The 9,289-nt window shown below is 43.2% G+C and overlaps 1 protein-coding gene across 1 annotated transcript in view; it reads right to left on the reverse strand.

Annotated features, from left to right (window-relative positions):
* dag1 (dystroglycan 1) overlaps positions 1-8,928 on the reverse strand; it is a 60,694-nt gene extending 51,766 nt beyond the window's left edge. The window contains exon 1 of the mRNA XM_084061324.1: positions 8,263-8,928. The gene's annotated coding sequence lies outside the window, so the exon portion shown is untranslated. The remainder of the gene's footprint in view (positions 1-8,262) is intronic.
* Between the last annotated feature and the right edge of the window lie 361 nt (positions 8,929-9,289).

Here is a 9,289-nt window from a genome sequence, read left to right on the forward strand (position 1 = left end):
TGGTCTAAAAAGGAGGAGAGTAGGAATGTATGGGGAAATGTTTATCTAGAGAAACCTCTCCATCACCATCTTAGACAACAGATCTCAAAACCTCTATATGAGCAAAATAAGAGCATAAACTTTTAATGACCATCGCTGCTCATAACCCAGGACAGCCTGTCATGTCATGCCCCTCTGCAGCTGTACAAATCTATGTTGAAAGCAGTTACAAATGGAAGCACCCCATGCATGGACAGTTGGACACATTTACAGCCACACAGCATACACAGAGCAGGCGGATATTTGGTCACATTCAGCTCCTGCCAGCCATTGGAATCCAAAACAACTGAAATGTATTATCCAAAAGCACTGGTGATTGGGCACAACCCCAAAGCCCAGTGCGTGCTTCCAGTGTCATTTGGCTTGTGCACTGGACAGCAGTTTACCAAATATCCACCAACTGCTGGATTTGGCTTTTCACAACCAAGGAAATATAAGGCAAGCTGGTACCACAGCAACAGGAGTCAGGGATTCATTCTAACGGGGAGGCTCTGCAGGAGGGTCAGTCTGTGTGTCTGTGTCTCAGCGACAAATGTATTGTGCACACTGTCAGGAGACTACAGAGGTACCTCTGCTATTCTTTTTTTTTGTTCACGTTTTATACTTATTAGAATATTTCACTTACACTTTATAATGTGATGTCAAAATGGCTCTGATTGGGTTGAAACCATGCCCACATATTGACTCATACGTCATAAATATGTCATACAGGCTGGCCACATGAAGTCTGAGATCCACATTGGGTTCCCATGTGAATCCTGAAATATAAAATTAATTTGACTATTCCGTTTGCAAAACAGCAAAAGAAGATAGGAAATGCGTTAAATTATAACAGCACGAGGCATTAGGCTATAGCTGGTCTCAAACCTGCGTCACCATGCCCTGATTTTTGCCATATCCTTTGTGTGCAATGTGGCAATTCATATCACAATAATAATGATGAAAGACATGCAGCCATAGCTGCAATCCGGTTATGATTTCTGTGCCCTCATTATAGAGTCCTGTGCTCCACACAGGTCAACTGCTGCTCCTGGATACTGTGCCATTGTGACTGCACTTCATGGGAATCATGTTCAAACAATTATGATTTGTAGATATGAAACTTTTATTTAACCAGGGAAAAGTCTAAATTGGGAGCTCAACGGTATTTTCCAATGGTTCATTGGGATACAGAATAAAATAAATAAATAACTGAAGATACTGTTTGACACAGTTTGATTTGACTCTAGATATTGTATTTTTATGTCCAAAGACAGGCTAAATATGCATACAGGATGAGATAGAGGCACAATAGAAATTGTTCTCAGATATAAATGTGAGAAACAAATTTTAAGTATACTTATTACTTAATGTCACGGCCATTTAAAATGAAGTATGCTTTTCACAGTCCTGCTTAGTGCTCTGTGACCTTTGAATAATGCCTGATTTATACTTAGTTACACATGCTTGTCGCACAACAAAAATAGCCAATCAACAAGCTCACAAAGCGCTGCAGTGTGATGAGTTGTGATCTTGTAGATCTGCTATTTTGAGTGTGCGGCACCCGCGCACAACTAAGTATAATTCAGGCTTCACTACCGGCAGCAGACTGAAGATAACAGCTGGGTACTCCTGTACCCAGAGGACATAAAACCCAAGGCTGGGTTAGACAGACTGCGGTAAACACTGGAGCTCATAGGGAATGTGACGGGGTCATAAAATTTTAAGCATGACATGAAATAGTAAAGACTGAGTTATATGCTAACAGTTAAAGGTGTAAGATTTGAGGCGGTGAGCTTTCTGCGATGTTGACTCATCTAAACGTACAATGGGTTTCTCCATCCAGTTACTTCAATGGCCAGAATAGCTAACATACAGTACATGGAAGTTGACTTGGTTGGTGATAGCACACATAGATGTATTATCCCTTGACAACAAATTTAAGAAAGAAAAATCTATTCAAATGGACAAAGATAACAAAATGAATGCAGTGTGCAAAAAAGTGATTAAAAGTATAGAAATGAATAGGAGGCTAAATAAAACATTATCGCATTTTGGTTAAGGGTTATTATTATTGGCTTTTATCTGGAGTCATATTGACATGACAATGCCAAAAAGGATCAGACTGCAGTTCTCTTATCCTATGTCCACATTCACTGAAACGTGCCAGTGTTCTCACACCAATGGACTCTCAACACGACTTTGCTAAACCCTTATCAACCCAAGCTCATTTCTCTTCCTGGAGTTATCATACTATACTAAAAATAGAGGCCGCAAATAGCCAAGTATTCCACACCTTCAGCAAGCTGGGCTTTTTATAACCTCCAAAGAATGTTTTATTTTTGAGTTGTGACGATCGCATGTGCAATCGACAAGTGGAGATATGCTTTTATTGGTTTGTGTTCGCTTGTTTTTTAACGTCAATCGGTGTGACTCACAGTGAAAGAATAGCCAAGGAGGAGGACCCACACATAATTTAGATGGCTCATTCGCTATTTTAGTCCAGAGGGGTGAAGGGGGGAGAGTCAGCGAGAGAGTGAGTGATTCTTACCACGCACAGGATCTAAATCCCATCTCCCAAAGCGATAGACTTATTCTGCAACATGCACACTTTCCCCTTTTTCTTTTTCTAGACACGCTCTATCCAAAGCCTCCAGAATAGGGAAGCAGTGAAACAGTACTATTAGAATCTCTAAACTGTGGGATGCAGCCCCACCAGAAGATACCAACCTACACACACCCATCATGTCTCTTAGATTTGAAGAAGCAGAGAGCCTAACATTGGTGTCATCATTCAGAGGATATGCAAGGCTTTTCAGAAGAGGAGCACTGAAATTCTATTTTGAATGGATATTGATTTATCAAACTGTAGGGGGGGCACTGTTGGGGCTGCCCCCACATTGAGAGAAGAGGCACTCCAGGGGGTTCAGAAATATGTCTGCCTCCCATCTGCCATGTGCCTTTTATATTTTCCTGTAAATCCCTAATTGTGCCGAGACTGAAATAGTATAACAATCATCACAGAATTTATTAAAAATGTTATGTTAATCGACTCTTAAAGCAATGATCAGGAGAAAACAGCCTTAACAGATTGACAGAATGCTTCAGCTACCATGGGGTTTTGAAGGGCTGGGGGGGGGGGGGGGGGGTGGGGGGGTTCTTGAGGACATGAGTTAGTCAGCATATAATGGCTCACATAAATTACCAAGGAGAGGAAATAACTCCAATTTGGAGTTACACTGTTTCATACAAATACACGGCAAATGTGGATTTGTTTTTTCTAAAATGCATTTCCCTAAGGAGGAATCAGCATATTGTCAAGCTTAATTGCCTAACACGCTTTTAGAATTTACCGTAAGTGGGCTTTGAATGTGCTTCTTGTTTCGTATGTGACTATGACTACTCAAATAATATTATGCAAGCTTCAAGGAGGACAGAAATAAAAGTAACCAAGCGGGACCACGAAGACTTTCACATAAAACTGCATCAGAGCACATGGCAGAGCTAATGTGAACAAATTGTAGATTTTTATGTGTGCAACAGTGTAGAGTACCGTCCAATACAGAGCTCCCTAATCACCAGCTTGAAGAGAAGGGTGCATGGTATTTCTCTTTTAGAGGTAATTTAAAGCCTTTTACCCTAACAGCGTGCCTTGTTACTGAAGACTGAGGCAAGCTTTCATAAGTGAGCTCTTCGCTGCTCTTGACTCCTCCAGACACACACGCCCACTCACACCATCAATGGCACACACACACACTTAATAGATGGCTACAGTTATCATATCAGCGTACCCAGGGCACACACAACCACACACAGCGATCACGCTCATAAACACGTGCACACACACATAGAAAGAGACAGAAAGATACAACCTCCCCTTAAACGTTGGCATCAATCACTAAAGGAAAGTTTGTTTTTTTACCATTTTATATTATTTCTAATATAATCACACATATAAACAGACAAACACATAGACAGACAATACAGGATTCCAGTTAGCATGTATGGCTGGCTGTTTGTCCTCTGCTTCTCTATCTGAAGACAAGACAATCTGAGGTTATTTACTAGAGCAGCCAGTGACACTAATCTGGGTTACACTGCTGTTGGTACTGATGCTCTTACCATACTACTAGCTTTTACAGTGTTACTAAAACACAGACACACATTGATAGAGGAACATACAGACACGCAGCCGAGCGCGCGCGCACACACACACACACACACACACACACACACACACACACACACACACACACACACACACACACACACACACACACACACACACACAGGTAAGCACACGGCAGAAGCTAGCACTTGCATGCAGACTCAAAACACACAACACACGCACCGATTCAATATACCCCCACCAAACATCTCACCATTTAGTGATCACACACCACTGTAAACTCAAACTCAAGATGTATGAGCAAATTTTAAGTCCTGTGCAAGTACAAATGCAGCGCTGCCAACCCCCCACCACCACCTCCCACCTACCCACCCACCCCCACACATTCAATATAGGCTGTTCCACCCTGTTGCTCTCTGGTAAACAAACACAGAGTTGTGTAGGGGATTAAAGACACCAGTCCTAACATGATGCCTGTTCACACACACACACACACACACACACACACACACACACACACACACACACACACACACACACACACACACACACACACACACACACACACACACACACACACACACACACACACACACACACACACACACACACACAGAAGTGTGCTCAGCTGTAGATCTGATTGCTGATTTACGTCAGTGGTAACTGGTAATATATACTGTTCTTGAAGTTAGAATACTGTAATAGACCTCAACATGAAACCCTGAAAATATGCTTTGGTTTGTTGATTTAAGTCCATCTGGGAGCAACTATGAGGCATAAAATAGAGTGAGCTGAAAGCATACCTCTTACATTGATTTATATCCATTGGGAATTAATAGGGATAGGTGGCACTCCCCGCCTAGTCTGTAGCCTACTGACAAAGACTAAATACACCCAGGGGACAAATCAAAACCCTCCAAACGGCCCATTAGTGAATAACTCACTTAGTTTAGAGTAAGAAAAGTTGTGTGGATTCAAACGGGTTAAAAAAGAACAACAACCTATTAAACGTACAGTTTTATAGCTCGTCTGTAGTAGCCTATATGAGATAAGAGTTAGCTTGATGAAATGATCTATTTCTCCTACACTTTTATAGGTCTGGGCTGGCCATTGTATAATTCTGTATATGATCTGGCGCAATATGATTTTATATAATAATAATAATTATTATTATTATTATTATTATTATTATCATCATATAATAATCATAATCGTGTTTGCCCTTTACATGATATGCTACTCTAAAATATCAATGGACAAAAGCCCAAACTAGAGCAGAATAGCAAACAAAACTCAAAAGGTCAGATACCAATTGCCTGCTCTTTTGAAAACCACCTTTGTAGTCCAGCCAAATAGCTGCTTGCTTTAACCCTATCTGGGATCTTATGCATGGGGCATCGATAATAGCCCCGATGTGTTGTTGTTGCTTAGTTGTATGCACGTATATAGGCTGAATGTAGGTGTCTTGGGTAATAGCTAGGGTACTGAACATTCATCATATCCCGTCCTCTTTGTCTTCCCTGGCTTGCTCTGCCGAGGAGAGAGGAGAGACAGACCGCAAGCAGGGCTGCATGGCTTTCAAACGTCTCCATGGCAGAGCAGACGTGAGGGGAATCACGACGAGATTCACGGTGAAACGCACACACTTTGCCCGCCCGCCTAAACAGCCTGGTATCATTAGATGACACTCAAGTCCCAGGCAGCCATGGGACACATAGGCCTATATATGCTACAGTGATCTCTTGGGGAGTTTGGGGGGTCATTAATATTTATAAAACAGCTCTGCCTGTAGTGGTGGATGAAGTAATTCACTACATGGTGTTTCCCTCTATTTGCATGTATCCCATTTAGAAGCCCAGCATCCCAGGGCACCAACATGGTAGAGAGGGGCCAGTAACATACACAGTAGAAAATACAAATAGGCTACAGTACATCCGCACGCACACAGTAAAAACGAATACCAAAACGTTCTCGCCCCACAACACAGTCGCCCGGGGGCAAAGCCGGCGACCTCGGAACGGTCGCCACCTGGTATTCCTAAACGTAACCTCAGTAAACTATGCCAAAAATAAATCTAACCTTATTTCCTAAATGTAACCTCAGTAAAACGGTGCCAAAACCTAACCTTAATCCTAGACTTAACCTCAGTAAAACTATGCCTAACCCTAAACGTATTTCTAACCTTATCCCCTCAGTAAAAACGAATACAAGAACGGCTGGGGGCGAGCGGTCCGTGAAAGAAAAGGGGGCGAGTGTATTTTGGGGCGAGTCTTCCAGTTACCGTAAAGACAAGTCAAAAGAGGACACTAAACGAACCTGCAAGGTTCTGAATCTGAAACAGGGGCCCCCCAATTGTCGACTGTGTGAAGTAATGCGCCAAAAATAGAACCTAGAATAACGTCTGCAATGTAACCGACTGTGAAATGCAATCAGTTAAAATTAAACGAGAGCCACATTCTCAGCCTTCTCAGCCAATAGCCCGTCCGTAGTGCCTGTTTAAAATGCACCTGTCTTGCCTGAAGCCAGGGTCATGCAGGGAGGGGGAATGAAGGAGGCTGACTGACCGAGGCAGAGTGCTCTCTCGTCGGGTCAGCTGTCCACGGTAGCACGGCCCCGGTCGGCAGGGACTGGAGGACAGTGGGCGGGGGTGAGACGCAGTGTTGCCAGATTTTGCGAGATAAATAAGCAACCAGGTCTATGAAAGCATGCACAAAAAGAAGCGACTAAAGGCCACATGAGCACTTAAACATTGCCTATTTGAAAATAGCCGATCTACAAGCTCATATGTTGCGACGCCTTGTGTGCTTGTAGATCTGCTATTTTCAAACAAAATCTTGGGGGAAAATGTGGATTTTTTATTTATTTTTATAATTCAACAAAAATCTTCTATGGGAATCATAAAAGCTCAGTGCTTTTATGAGTCTTCCAGTTTAGTAGACCTCGTATTGTGAATTTGTACTTCCATGTACTGTTGTTCTCATGTCTTACTAAATAAAGTACATCAATCAATCAATCAATCCCTGACACGAAATATTTTCAGATTGGGATCCGTCATCATCCTGGACAAATAGGCTACATGCTAATTTTGACATTTTAAGTTTAAGAACCACTGGATTAAACAACATTAAAACAAGCCCAAAGCAACTACACTTTAGAAACAAGCCCGAAAAAAACGCAACCCGCAAAACGACCAATACAATATTTACAAGCAACTTCACAGAAAAACAAGCCCAACGTCGCTTATAATAAGCAGACCTGGCAACCCTGGCGGGGGGTGAGTGAGACGCGGTAGCTGGGATAAGATAAGTAGCCCAGTACAAGCCAGCTAATAACACGACGAGTCGACTGAATGCCAAAAATATCCTCTCCTCTCTCTCTCTCGCTGTGGACTGGAGCGCTGCCTCGCAGACCACACAGTTTGTCCGCGACACGACGATACAGTCAAACTCTCCATGCTCACAAGTACATTGGTATAAACGTGGGGAATTAAGTGAGTTTGACTGCTAAAGACAACAGTCCGCAGTCAATGTTACCCCCACCATTCCAATGCTCTCCTCTGACATTCTCCCTTTTCTCTGGTTCACTTTCGCTGTCAAAGCGACACACAGAAGACTCGACCAATAGAGCCAAGAAATGCTCACAGCAGGCACACATTAATACTGACACATTAATACTGTATTGTGTCTGTGTTCCACATACACAACATACATACATACATACATACAACATGCATACATGTCCTGTATATACCACAACATACTACACATTCACACATATTGTAGGCTAGGCTACTAATGCCCAAAAGGCTTGCCATACCGTACAGTATGCCACATAACACATGCATGATGCATACATGTACTGTATATGCCACATAAACACAGTCATACATGTACTGTATGCCACATAAACACAGTCACATGTTCTGTATGATATGCCACATACACACATTAATACAATACACTCATTTCATGTATGTAGGCTACGGTATGCCACATACACACATATCATACAATCATACATGTACTGTATGGTGCACATATAGGCTGGAATCACGCATACTTACAACGCGCGCTAAGGAAGAGATTTCAGACCGTGATTTAAAAAGAGAAACTGACCGTGATTTGAATTCTCCTGGTTTTAAATCCCCACCAACGTTCTTCTCGGCGGCTCTTCTCCCCGCGAGGAAGAGGAGCTCACACAGCCTCTCACACACTGAGTGTGTCGCTGCTTGGTTGACGTCCAACCAACACGATCCTGATCGTTCCCTTCCTTCTCTTTCACGACGGACAAATATAGGCTGGTCCGTGTCGGTGTCAAATCTCCCGTCCGTCTCCCGTTCCCGGTTCTCCCTTTCGGCTGGCGACACAGTGACTGCTCCTCCTCGGTGGTCCAAAGTTAGTGGTATAGTCGCCTTTACGCTAAAACAGAGACCACCGTTGGTATATAAAGAAACGGCACACAATGAATTCACCACCAGTGACAGTTACTTGATAACAGATCCTTCTGTGTGGATGATGTGTCACTGCCAGTGAAACAAGTTCACCCCAAAGAAAAGAAGAAAAAGAAAACCAAAAAAAAAGAATAGAAAAAAGCCCGATCGCTGTAGAGGGAGAAAAATCACATAACGGTTTGATGTAGTGGTTGAAATAGGCTAACCTTTAAAGTCTTGATTCGCCGTTATAAGATCACCGTTACCGGTACACCCATTAACCCTGCGAGATGATGGTGTGCTTGCTTGGACCTCGCCCCTGTATGTCCTCCTTATCCTGCCGAGGTCCTCAACGCCAATGTCCGCTGGAGAGAGGAGAGCCTGAAGGATGAATTTCCATTGGAGGAGTGGAAGGAGACAGAGAGGGAGGAGGAAGGGGAGGGAACCTGCCTTGCATTCTCTGAATTACTCCACCCCCAACTGCCCCCCCTCTCTCTCTCTCTCGCTCTCTCGCTCTCGCACACACACACACACACGCACACACACACACACACACACACACACACACACACACACACACACACACACACACACACACACACACACACACACACACACACACACACACACACACACACACACACACACACACACACACACACACACACACACACACACACACACACACACAGGGATAGATGTTCTGATTCCAC

The sequence above is a fragment of the Gymnoscopelus microlampas genome (assembly GCF_963454915.1).
Source record: "Gymnoscopelus microlampas genome assembly, chromosome: 7".
Classification (NCBI taxonomy): Eukaryota; Metazoa; Chordata; class Actinopteri; order Myctophiformes; family Myctophidae; genus Gymnoscopelus; species Gymnoscopelus microlampas.